Source organism: Lonchura striata, chromosome 2, assembly GCF_046129695.1.
Source record: "Lonchura striata isolate bLonStr1 chromosome 2, bLonStr1.mat, whole genome shotgun sequence".
Taxonomy (NCBI): Eukaryota; Metazoa; Chordata; class Aves; order Passeriformes; family Estrildidae; genus Lonchura; species Lonchura striata.
Window position 1 is genome coordinate 25,106,407 of NC_134604.1, and position 13,196 is coordinate 25,119,602.

Here is a 13,196-nt window from a genome sequence, read left to right on the forward strand (position 1 = left end):
CTCTGTTGAAAAGACAAAAATCAAGTACCAAGTACCAAAAACTGTGGAGCTATGAAGTTTTGCCATCCATAGGTTGCAGCCTGGCACATCTGGGTGCTCAGCAGATAGGCTCTTTCTAAAGAAATGAAGGACTCCTTGGTTTAGCCGAGGCAGTCAGAAGACACACTGCTGAGGTAAGAAAACGCTTTCTGAGGCAGCCAAGTGCACTCCCTGTAAGGAAGAGCACCATTCATGGCTCTTCAAAACTCTTCTGAAGAATCTCCTGGGCTGAGGCTGTGGACATTTACAAAGATCATGGCCATGTCTTTGCTTTTAGTCAGTGCACTTTCTATTAGCCCCACAGCAAACAACCCCTCATGTAACCTCTCAGGTGATTCACAGAGATGCTAAAGATTCAAGCTTCCCCTCATCACTCTGTAGTTACCATCTGTGAGTCTGATAAGGTTTGGACTCTTCAGACAGCTGTAGCTGACTTAGTTTCCTTCCCTGTGGCACTGCACTAGCAAAACCCACAAGATGACCCCATCACATTGTTATACACACTGAAAGCATTTAGGGCTATTAATGTCAAACTTCAATGGGACCTTAATAATTTACTGCTTTTTGGTGGAGCTTGGGGATCACAGGGCCAGAACCAGGGAACCCTCCTCTACTGTGCTTGTCATCACATGGCAAGAAATTTCTATTTAAAACACAAATCCTGGTGTCAGAGACATATCATCAAACCAGCAGTTTGATCTGAAGCAAGGGAGCAATTCACAAACACAGGCTCACTTCTCCACCCAGGCATGATTACACAAGGAGATGTGACTTTTCTTCTCTGTTCTATGAACAAAGTAAAATTTTAACCATTTTGCCCAATTTTCCACATCCCAATTCATTAGCTATTCAAGGCCCTGTGTATGTTAGGCCTTTGCTCACACAGGCACTTGGCTGTTGGTTGCCATCACAAGTTTATAACATGCTCCAGCAGCATTGGGTGCCTGCTGGCCATCTCTAGCTGTTCAGGTTTGCTGTTAGTATTGCCAAAACCTAAAGACTGTCTCCTGTTGCTGGTGATGTCTCCAGACCTCAGAAGTCTGCCAGCCTCACAGCATTCCTATCACCCTGCACCCAGGGGCTGTCACTACTCTTACCAGTGTTATCTGCACAACCCCTGGAGCACTGTAGGAAGGATAATTATGACAACAAAGGGCTGTGAAGGCTTAGACCCTCCAGACATTCCATGCCTTCCTCCTGGTTGGGCAGAGGGGTTCTGCTGCTTGCCAAGGGCGTGGGAAGAGGCTGTGACAGAACACACAAAATGAAGCTCATCTCTCAGGATTTCGGGCAGATCAGGTCAGTAACTGCTCTGCCCCAAGAATTTATTCTGCAGGGAAGGGGATGGGAACAACACATAGCTTGAAGCCTTGTTAAAAATACATGCTAGGAAGACAGCTCTCCTCTCAGGCTAAAACTGTCTCCAGGGACTATCTCTGGGGAATGCCTGTGTAAGCAAAACACCCACCAGGGAAGGGGTTTCTCAGGGGGTGTGTCTGTAGGTGAGTGCTCCTAAGGGGAATGCCTGGGGAGGGCACGTTCCCACATGATGTTCTGCTTGCTTCTGCCTTTCCTTAAATAGCACATCCTGTCCTTGCGGCTCAGAATACGCTTGCCAGAGAAAAGTCCGTCCATGTAGGGTAGGACTTCCTTGAAGTTCACCCTTAGACAGCTCATGAGATCAGATTTTAAACTAGTGTTATGTGTACTAGATATAATTCGTGCCATTTCTAGTATGATATATGTGATATTGAATATTTGTTGGAGCATACACGTTTGTATTAGGACTCCCCCCCACCCTCGCAGGCAAAACCTGATTTACACGTAAAAGGATGTGGCTCGGCCGAGAGATGGGGATGGGCCATGTCTGGAGAGATACCGGGGACCCCAGGTGCTGATCGTAGCATGAACGACCCGAGATGGATATCATGGAAATCCTCGGCAGATCCATGTGAATGCAGCGTTCCCGTAAACTTCATCAAGGGATTCACCAACTCCTGACATTGAATTGTTCTTCTTTATCACCAAAAAAGAAATCTTATTAACCTATGGACTCTGAATGGAAGAAAAGACTGATTGCTGAAATCTTGGCCTCAGGTGGAATCTTCCCTATAAAAACAGCTTGTACCAGGATGGAGATGTGTGGGCACAGAGGAAAACCTCTGCTGAGGCTGACCTCTTTGTTGCACACCCAGGGCCAACCCCAGGGCTCAGCTCTGTTCTTTCCTTGTGGCTGGCTAGATAGAATTTGATTGCAAAATAAATATTTTATTTTTTCATATTAATTTGACTGGGCAAATTTTCATTTATAACACTAGGAACACCTTTTGAGCTCACTGGGCTGCTTGTCAGTAGCTGCTCTGCCGTGGCACTGCGCATGGGCACAGCCAGTCACCCCTTACGCTTCTGTTATATCCAGGTTTAAATGCCACTGCCATCCAACCGGCCATCCAGTGACAGCCACCTGCACTGGGCAGCATTTGCCATGTGGTGACACAGTAGATGGCCTAATAGGAAAGGAAATGAGGATTTTAGGAGGCCTTGGCAGAGGGAAGGCAGAGCTCTGCTGAATCTGTGACTGGGGGTGCACGCCTTGCTCCCTGCTGGGGAATGGGGAGTCAAGGGCAGCAGCAGGTTTGGAGAGTCCTGCAGCCTGTGTGGGAGCCACAGCAAAGCATCCCTGCACTGCTCAGAACAGCTCAGCCCTGCTTTCTGCTGCCGCTGAGACTGCTGGAGGGGAAAATTCGATTTGCCTTTTGTTCAGCCAGCCTCACAGAAAGCCTCATTCAGCAGCTGGGTGAAAATCAGAACCTGCTCATGGTGTCTGCACTTGTTATTGGCTCAGTTGAGAGGGACCCCTAGAGCTGAGCCTCCTCCTCTCACAGCTGGCTCTGAGAGCTCACTGTGTCCCTGCCACAGAGACATCAGCCTCCCTCAACAGCTATGTCTGCTGCTCTGCTTGTGGTGGAAAAATCCAAAAAGGATGGCAGAGATCCTTGGAGCCTGTGCTTTGCTAAGTGGGGCTCAAGACCCATGGTGCATGTGTGTACTCACTTGGTTGACTGCGGATGCCTCCCAGATATGCCCTGCCCTTTTTCCATTTTCATCCCAACAAAGAATATCATGGCACATCCTGACAACAGGAAGCTAAATAAGGGGGCAGAGTGCTCCCTCCTTTCCTCACATCACCCATACTCTGTTCTGGCTGGTCACCTCAAAGGCAGCTCCTGTAACATGCTCTGTCTGAAAGGCACTGATGCTGGAGCAGCATTTAAATTTATGGTCCCATAAAATATTTTTTCCATACAACATTTTTTTCATAAGTCATGGGACAGATTGGACATGTTCAGCTGTTGCTGGATGAACAGAAGAGCAGAAGTGACAGGAAATTTTTAGGAGAACTATATTAAACTCTCTGTAGGATTTTGATTTAGTAGTAACAGTAAAATGAAATTTCAGCTGATATTCCATTATTCTGTTTGCAGTGCACTCTAATAGCATCTCCATTCATAAAACAGTTCAGCTCCTGTCCTTTGGTGTTGATCTATTTGTTTTGCTCTAGAGCAGTTTCCAACACACAATGAACTTGCCTTCCTGCATACTTATGCATACAGGAGAGGGACAACACCTTTCCAGACTTCCAGACTCATATTTGCATGTTGGATCTTGAGAATGGATCTTCCCAACAGCACATTTCATCTGCGTGACCCTCTGAAAATGTCATTGTGAACATTTGGCCAGATGTATTTCTTCCCCATCTTCTGGACTAGTGGAGTGCACTGTGAGCAGATAGGCAACGAAAAGAGAGAAAACACAAAAAGCTGGGCTAGGAAGGGGTGGGGGCTGAGGAGGCAAACACATTTTCTGTTTCCACCTGACCACGTCCCAGTGACCCATTAGGAGTGCGTGACTTGCCTGGGTTTGCAGAAATCACGGTATGCAGTCTCACCGGAGGGCTGCAGCACCTCTCCCACTAAGCCTAGCTTGAACTGGAAATCTTTTGTTCTTTTTTGGCTCTGCCCTTACTCACAGAAGTCAGACTGTACATCTGGTACCCAGGCAACAGTGAGGCATCTGCAGGTACAAAAGCAGAGGTGCCATGTTCCCTTTGCAGTCATTCCTGAAAATTTTATCCCTTCTTTTTGGAATTTATAATAATGGGCCTCATTTTTTTAACTGATATTTTCTTAGGAACTCTGCAAGATGAACACAAAGCACTATCAAATCCCAAAGGTATAATTTTAGTCCTGCTTTCTGGTGGCATTATATATAAATCACCCTTCAGTTTGGGTTCAGCCCTATTTGTCTCCCTTCTCCACACCCTTCCTATCAGATACTGAAATGCCTCAGCCTCCTTCCCTGTCTCCCAGCTCCTGCAAGACATGCAGTTTCTTGCAGGCAGCCTCTCTCTACACCAGCGTTAAGTTACTAAACAGCTGAGATAAAAGGTTCCCACCTTCATAAATAATCAATGTGGGCCAAATGGCTTGTGCTTGCTCGACAAACTCATGCATGAGAAACAGAAAGGGGAGAGACAAACACTAACCCAGCAAGGAAAATAACCACACCTCACGCCAAAGAATGTGGAAAGGAGATTCGAAAAACAGAGAAGCAAGAGAACAAGAGTGCAGAAGGGAGCTGAGCGCCTGTTAAACACGTCTTTAGCCTTTATTTGCAAAGTATCTGGAAGCCGTTTTTGATTCATGTAATTTGCTCATTAAAATAAAGTTATTAGAGCAGCCTGGTGCCTGCTAGTCACTGGGTGAGACTCAGCCACTGCCCACGCCTCTGATGGGTTTGCCCATGACCATTTGCTGTCATTGGAGGGATGCAGATGTGCAACCAGCATCAGAGGGACCCATGAGCCCAGCAGCAGGTCCCACTGCAAACACGGGGTGTGCACAGATCAGTGACAGCCCAGACAGCCTTTCTCAAGGGCTGCCATACAAAAGGCAGCTCAGCTAAATGGGCTATCCTGCAAATTAAGTTTCTGAGGTAAGATTGCCATTTTAGTACAGAGGGACTTCAGTTTTCCAGAGTAGATGTCACAGCTGTCCTTTGCCTCTCTGGCATGTGTCAAGCCAGAGGTCCATCATTATGTGACATGGGTGAATCTCTTCTGTTTGACAGGTTCTATGTCTAATAACTCTGCCATGGGAGAGGAGCTCACTGGCCAGCCCAGCAGACTCACTGATGTTGGTAGATCAGTGCTGGTTTTCACCACATGGATGCCTGGTCCTTACAGAAGGTGTCTGTGTGAGAATGAAAATTGCACAATAATGACAGAGTGCCAGAGCTCACCTCCAGGTCAGGGGTGGCTCCGTGTGCTGGAAAAGTCTCTCCTCCAACCCGTGCTTCCAAAGAAAGGCTCAGAAGTCTTCTGTTGTCCCATCTCAAGGTAGTTTATTGTAAGTTATCTAAAAGATTTTCTTCTTGAGCTGCTGCGGTTTGCTCAGCAGCTCAGGCAGAGGCACACACACCCCTGACATCATCTTCATCTTCATCTTCATCTTCATCTTCATCTTCATCTTCATCTTCATCATCTTCATCTTCATCTTCATCTTCATCTTCTTCTTCTTCTTCTTCTTCATCTTCTCCTCCTCCTCCTCCTCCTCCTCCTCCTCCTCTCCCTGCCCCTGGCTGCTGCTATCTTTTGTGTGGTACATTACGTGTTAAATGTTTACAGTTTTTCCCCAATACCTACTACCTGTATTAAATGGTGCCCTTCTACTCTAAACCAATCTGTGAGTACCAACATCACCAAGAACATGGAGGTAAGGAAGAAGAAAGAGGGATGACGAGACAGGCCCAAATCCCTTCATCTTAAAACTTCTGAACCCCATGTACAAAACCAAAACCCCCCTGTACAAGACTTAAAACCCCCTGTATAGCACTCAAAAATTTTCTTTACTTTGTGACTACTTCTACTATAATATCTAAACTTTTGTGACTTCTTGTTCTTCTTGCAAGGTTGGTAAATCATTCCATGGTTCAAATCCAAAACCACAGCTGTTTCCAGCTGCCTGCCAGGGTCTCAAATGCTTCTGACCTGGGCCCGGAACATCCAAAAATGTCTGAGTGACATTTTGAGTTCCGACAACAGACATGATGGTGAGCACAAATAGTATCACTGTGCTCTTCCCCTTAGGGTGATCCATAGACATTGGTAACATGCATATAATGAAAAAAAAAAAAAAAACCCAAACATTTGTGCCTGATTCACCATTGAGTAACCTCTCCCTCCAAGTGGGTGCTAAACTTATGAAGTGAGGCTTAATCCAGGGCAATGAGCCAGGTCTGGCACAGTTAGCTCAGGAGGTGTTAAGAAGGACTTTAGGCAGGTACGAGTCTACCTCTGGTATGAATCCCTGCTGTTTGTAAGCACTGGACAGAAACTGCTGCCATCGTAAGAGTCCCATGCTGCAGGCTTCCCACTCCTTGAGTTACTGCATTGCTTTGGCTGAACACAAGACCCTGGCCTGGCTGTCAAGCCTTGTTCCTTGTTCACAGGTGACCCTGGAGTCGGTACCAGATGCAGAAGGAGGCACGGAACAGTGCATGGGCTCCCTTCTCCTGACATGCCCCTCTTCCCACCTTTGACAAGCTTTTGTCTCTTAGGGAAATAGGATACAAGACTACCAAACAACCACAAGTCACAAACCAAAAGAATGCAATGGCATTGCTGGTGCTTTAGAGATGAGCAGAGTGCAGCAATTAATTTTATTTAAATTGCTCAAATGACTGAGGAAGGGGCATGTTCCCTCTGATATACAAGCAAAAACCACCTCACACAGCTATTCTCCTTGTATCCCAAGCCAGACCTCCCTGCCCTTCGCTGTGATCAGACCATCCCAGTTTTTCAGCTGCTGTGCGAAGCTGGACACAACATATTTTGGCTACCAGAGTAGTGATGAGTTCCTGCTCCTGTTCACCTTTGATGCAGTAAAAAACCGCTGTAGACACAAATTTTAAAAGGTGGAGGGGAGGATTGCATCAAAGCAAATTCACACTCCTGCTCTGAATAACTGTTTTTGTAGCTCTAGTATTTATATAAGAGCAAGGGGGGATCACTAAAAGGGCATGAAGGGAGAGCTCCCAGAGTACAGACAGTAAGCAAGGGAGTGAGTGAGAACTGACTCGAGTGAGTGAGAGCAGAGCGACTCCTTGGGAGATAAAGTTTCATTGCTAAGGAATCAATCTTCGGAGCTTCTCTTTGCAATTCTGTCTCATTCAGAGCTTCTTGAAATGAGTTTACATTTGTCTGTCTGGTGCTAATTTTCCCTCATTTGCCACATCAAAGCCATCATCAGATGCACAAAGTGCCTCCAGTGCCTTTCCCCCCCCTTTTCTTCAGTCATTCTCCTTAATAGCTCTTGTTTTGTTAACTCAGATATCACTCAGTGGCAATCAGATGCTGTTAGTCTGGTCTTGCTGCCTCTGGATGCCCCATCCCTCCTGTTCCCAAGGACACATTGCTGCCTGGGGTCGCTGTCTGGGGCTGGGGCCAGGGAGGTGCTTTAGAGCACTTTTGAACCTTTATTGTGTTACAGCCCCTTGCGAGAGATGTTTGCTATCTTTCTATATTTCCATTTCAATGGAAAATAGCCAATGGGGTAACAAGTAGAAGAGGAAGGGTTTGGACAGCATTGAAAATGTCCTCTGAGCTTCTTGAGGTTCTTTACCCTCAAGCTAATTCAGGTTTGCTTGGAGTCAGGAGCTGACTCCCAGCTGCTGACTTACAAAGATTGCTCACCTCAGCCCGCAGGAAGCGATCTTGTCTCTGCAGCCAGCAGCACAAATCCTCACATCTTTTCCACAGCCCTCTGGTCCTCGAGCACTCCAAGATGTGCATCTCCCTAGGGAGATGCCCTCCTATATCATCCTCAAGCAGACAGCAGCCCCAGACTGTGGGAATCCAGGGCTTCCCTCTGGCTGCCCTGGAAGGTCTGGGACTCTGGCACGGGGTCAGGAACCCCCCTGTACAGAGCCCCCAGAGACACTGACTCTGATCTCTGTCCATGGAAAAGAGTTTTCAGTCTTACAGGATGAACTACAAGCTCTGAGTGTTTGATATAAGTAATAATTCAGTGTGGCATGGGTGCAAAAGTGAAATTTTAGGATTCTAGATTAGAGGTCCAAAGGGAACAAGATGGAGGAAATTGGGTGTGTATTGTCCTTTTTCTCCTTCTTCATGCCCTCCATGTTTCACTGTAGTGTTGGCATTTTTCTATTGGTTTAGGCTGGGGACACATTGTTCAACGTAGATGACAGATATTGGCACATTATTGTAAATACAGCACAGGTAGTTTCTGGTATTTAATGTTTGTAACATCCCACTGAGGGCAGAGCCCCACACGCTGCCCTGCAGGACAGACCTGTGGCAGGGCAGCAGAACATGTTAGAGATAAGCAAGAATAAACAACCTTGAAAACAGCACAGACGGATTATGGCTTCTTCTTTGGCAATGGGGCAGAAAGACAGAGACTTTTTACAATCTCAGAATCATCAATACCTCAGATTCCGACACCAGACCATGCTTGCACAGCCCACTCACTGCCAGACCTCTTGGCAGTGAAGGGCCTGGCTGGGCTCTGGTGCACGATCTGCCCTGCTACGAGAGCACACTCTGATCCTTGTGCTGGGTACCAGGGCCGTGGCAGCTGCAGCCCCATCCTGCAGCATGGAACGCTTGCCCTGATGCCCGTCAGCAGCTCTGCTGTGCCAACAGCTGCCCCAGAAAAGCCTTGCAGGAGAGCCCCACACCACCAGCAGCAAGGGCAGATTGTTCCAGAGCGTGGCCCCATGCTGATTCCCACTGTGTGCTGCGGGTGGGAAGGAAAGCAGCTCCTGCTCTGCCCACAGCGAGAGGCCACACGCCTGCAGAGGGACCAGCAGGGGCTGTCACCAGCAGCTGCCTCCAGCAATGAGCCTCTGCACATCTTCAAGCTGTGCCACGGGGAAGAGCTTTGATGCGAGGCAGGTGGCTGTGCGGAAGGTGTGCGAGGCTCTGTGGTGGGAGGAATTTCAGGCGAGTTAAGTACTGCCTGTGGAGAGATGTGGAGAGCCCATGCCTCCCTTCACTAGACACACAGCCTACACACAATGTGCTGGGAAGGGGCTTGTCTTGGCTCTGTTATGCAAAGCAGTAAAGTCAGCAGCCAGTGAGATGATCTGGGAGAGGTTTTACATGGCTGGAAGTTCTCAGGTTGCTCTATGATGGGTGGTGGACCCACAAGCAGGCAAGTCTGCTTTATTTGAGCAGGCTTCCCAAGCCACATTTCAAAGAGGATTCTTAGTGCAAGCTTGCCAGCAGCTCGTGGGTACTCTGGATGACTGCTCAATGCCTGTTTCCCACAACTTGTGCCATCTGAAGCCACATCCAGAGATCAGTATATTCCCTACAGGAATACAGGGCCAGCACTGGGAGCCAGGTGCACTGTGAGGGACTGAAGCTTTGCTGGATTCCTACACTTGTGTCAAGTGGCTTGTGCATCCTCACTGACCCTCTGTCAGTGTGGCACCCTTGAGAAGCTAAGATCCAGGAGTGATTGCCTTGTTCAGGAGGACTGGGTTGCAAAATGAGTTGCAAGCTAAGAAAAAAGCCTGGGAGGCTGAGATGAGATGGAAAACCCAGATTCATGTGTTGAGCTGGCAGAAGAAGATGGGATCATCCACTTCTACCAGTGACTTCCACAAACTCTCCCACTGCTAGTACTGCATCCTGTCAACTCAGATATCAGGGGACTGCCACCCCTATAAGAATCCTAGGCACAGACCTGGAAAAAAAACATCAGCATGAAAAATGGGACACCAGCAGATCAATGCTGAGATGTGATTTCTAAACCAAGCTTAGCTGCTCTCCAGCCCTGTAAAAAATTTTGAAGTAGATTTCTACTGGCAGAGTAATATTATTCCTGGTCAGCATTTTGTTATAATTTGTAATATTTTAAAAGATATAAAATCAGATTTATGATCAAGGTTATTGGAATGTGTGACAATTCTATTAAGCATTTCAATTAGCCTTCTTCTTTGTGAAAATGGTTCACACATTCTTTCCTCTAGTTTCCTGGTCAATGCATCATGTTTTAAGCTTAACTCCAAAGGTGACACTTTTGAAAGGGAAGCAGTAAATGTTCTACAAACCATATACTCTGAAAGTATTAAACATCAGAAAGCATTGTGTAAAGCTCATTGTCTCCAGAGTGTTCTCAAGTTTTTGCAGATACCACACCTGGCATGTGTGGACAGAATTCATAACACAGCCAACAGACCGATACAAAGGTGTTAAGTACAGATATTTCTGTGGAAATCGGTGCAATTTCCAGCTCTCAGATGAAAGCTCAGCTTGTTCTTGGTCAGTTTGCAGATGACACTAAGTGTGGCAGCGTTGGCCTGCTGGAGAGTAGGAAGCTCTGCAGAGGGATTCTGGTCAGGCTGGATTGATGGGCTGGGACCAACAGTGTGAGATTCAGTGAGGCAAAGTCCTTGAGCCACAACCACCCCATGCAGTGAAACTGGCCTGGAGGAAGAGTGGCTGGAAAGATGTCCAGCAGAGAAGGACCTGGGGCTGCTGGTTGACAGTGGCTGAACATGAGCCAGCTTGTTCCCCTAGAAGGCCAGTGGCATCCTGGCCTGTGTCAGCAGTGGTGTGGCCAGCAGGACCAGGGCAGGGATTGTCCCCTGTACTTGGCACTGGTGAGGCTGCACCTTAAGTTCTGGTATTTCATCCATAGATGTTTATCTCATTGCCCATCCTGACAATGCCTGCTTTGGATAGCAAATGCCAGTCTTGGCTGAATTACAAGATATTTTTATGGACACGCATTTTCCCATAGCCTTTGAGTACCATAACCCTTAACTAATTTCCAAGTGCAATTTAGCAGCTCTTGAACATAGTCCAGGTTCCTCAGTAAGGAAAGATGAAGAGCACCATCCCCAGAACATCTCCTCACTTTTCTTACTCTTATGGAAATTTTGAGTTATAGTAAGTGCTAAGAATTCAGATCCTCATTTACTGGTAGGACTGCATGACTGCTAATAATTTCCTGTGTACATTTTACAGGGAAAATGGGGTACATCTAATTATTGCTCTTACAGATACAAAAAGCTCTTCATGGTGGTAAAAGCAGGAATTAATGTTAATGAGTCTGCTGTTAGCAAGGAGTACTATTGGTGTTACGCTCATGCCTCACCAAATGCAAAGCTTGTTTGTTAAGCAGATGCCAGTGTTAACAGCCAAATTCTCTTCCCGTGGATAACTTAGTGTTAGTTAAATGTACCATTAAAAATAACCATTTAAAATGTTAATGAAAAGAGAAGGTGTTCTTGCCAGGGTTTATCTTGTCTTCTTTTTACCCTCAGCCTTAAGGCAAAGGCAGATTTTTCAGGCGTTTTCAGGGCACACACATGGACGTGAAGACCTGGTAGTGCTGCTCTCATTTATTTGTGTACAGCCCATAAACCTGGCCTGTTTCCACCTCAGTGATCAGCCAGTAAAGCTCAGTACTGACCTTAATATCCACAGAGCACAGTGGTACCCCCTGCCCTGGCACTCTCCCCACCAGCTCTGCTGTGATCCTCCAGGCTGCACTTCCTGGCTCTGGAAGGGAATGGAAGTGCCATGGAAGGGAGTGATGGTAATGGAGGAGGGTTCATAACCCCTCGCTGCTCTTTGGTCTCAAATAGCAAAGGTGTAGTAAGTGCTACTCACGTTCAAGTTCACCATCCTGCTTGCACCTCGTGTTCAGTGATGTACCTCTGCTTAGCCCAGTGTTCGTGGTGTGCTTCTGACAGCTCTGGTTTAATTTCACACAATTTAAGAAAAGTCTGTACTCTACTGGAAACCAGGCTTACACTGTTCTAAGTGTTATGTTCCAGAAACAAAATTAGCTATTACTTTTCGCAGAAAATACTCCTGTTTTTTATGGAGGTCTCAAGTCTCTGCCCCAGTGGACTGTAAATAGGAAACAGGAGAGACAGTGAAAGGTGACACAGAGGCAGTGAAGGCAACACATAGGCATGGGCAGAGCAGACCATAGGTGTGAGCAGAAATAAGAAGCCCTGGATTTTCATGCTCCAGCAGTGAGCGAGGATGAGACCACCTCCCTTTCAGAGCTGCAGCCAGGCTCTCCTGCAGCCCAGGCTGAGCCTGGCCATGTGCAGCCTCGTGCTGCTGCTCTGGTGTTGGGTGCAGGCACATGCTGCCCCATGCAGTAGCACAGTTAGCTGTGTGCTTGGGTGCCACCAGGAAATAGAGATTCTCCCACTGGGAAAAGGACAGTGATGCCAGGCTGTGACAGTCAGGTGGCATTTACATGACACACCCCCATTATAATAATTTGGCTAGAGATGTCCTGGGTTTCCCAGCCCTCACATTTAAATTGCCCAGGTGCTGCTTTCTCCTTTGACCAGGGTTTTTCCTGCTCCTTGGTTTCTTTACCCCTTTGGCTGTGTTCACTTGTAAACTTGCCCAGGCTACTCTGCTGCCCTCTTCCTCGGGCTCCCTTCTAACCTATTCCTTTCATGCCTGTTTGTGACCATGGCACAAGACTCCTGCCCCTTTTCCCAGTGTCCTGGTTGCCCTCATTCCAAGCCCCATGCCCTCTCAATTCCTCTGCTTTCCCACTCCCTCCATGTCACAAAACCACTCCAGTGCTGCACCCAGATGTTTCCTGGCCAGCATTTCTTGCCTTCTCCCCCACCAGCCCCCTTCTCTCTCCCCACCATCTCCACCATCATGCTCTGTCTTTTGGTGCTCCTGTCCTGTGCTCACCTAAGCAGCTCAGCCTCAGCCCATTCCTTCCATTATCTTCCTTGTTCTTCCCCCTCGATCCCAACCTCTATCTGTGCACACACATACAATCATGCGATTTAACTAATTTTAAAAAAACCCAAACCAAACAAGGAGCTGAAGGCAAGTGCTGACTTCAGGGGTGTGCACTGCAGTTTTGTCTATGGGATCTCCTCCTGGCAGCCCCATCACACATCTGTTTCCAGCCAGCCTGCTCTCTTCATCGTCAGGCACTGCACTGAAGGGATCAGACTGCTTGGGGGGGATACAGCACCCTCAGTCCCAAGCCACTGGACCACCTTGCCCCTCCAAGGAAGGTGAAGGAAGGGGTATCTTAGCCCACATTCCCCCTGTGGGCTGGAAAGTC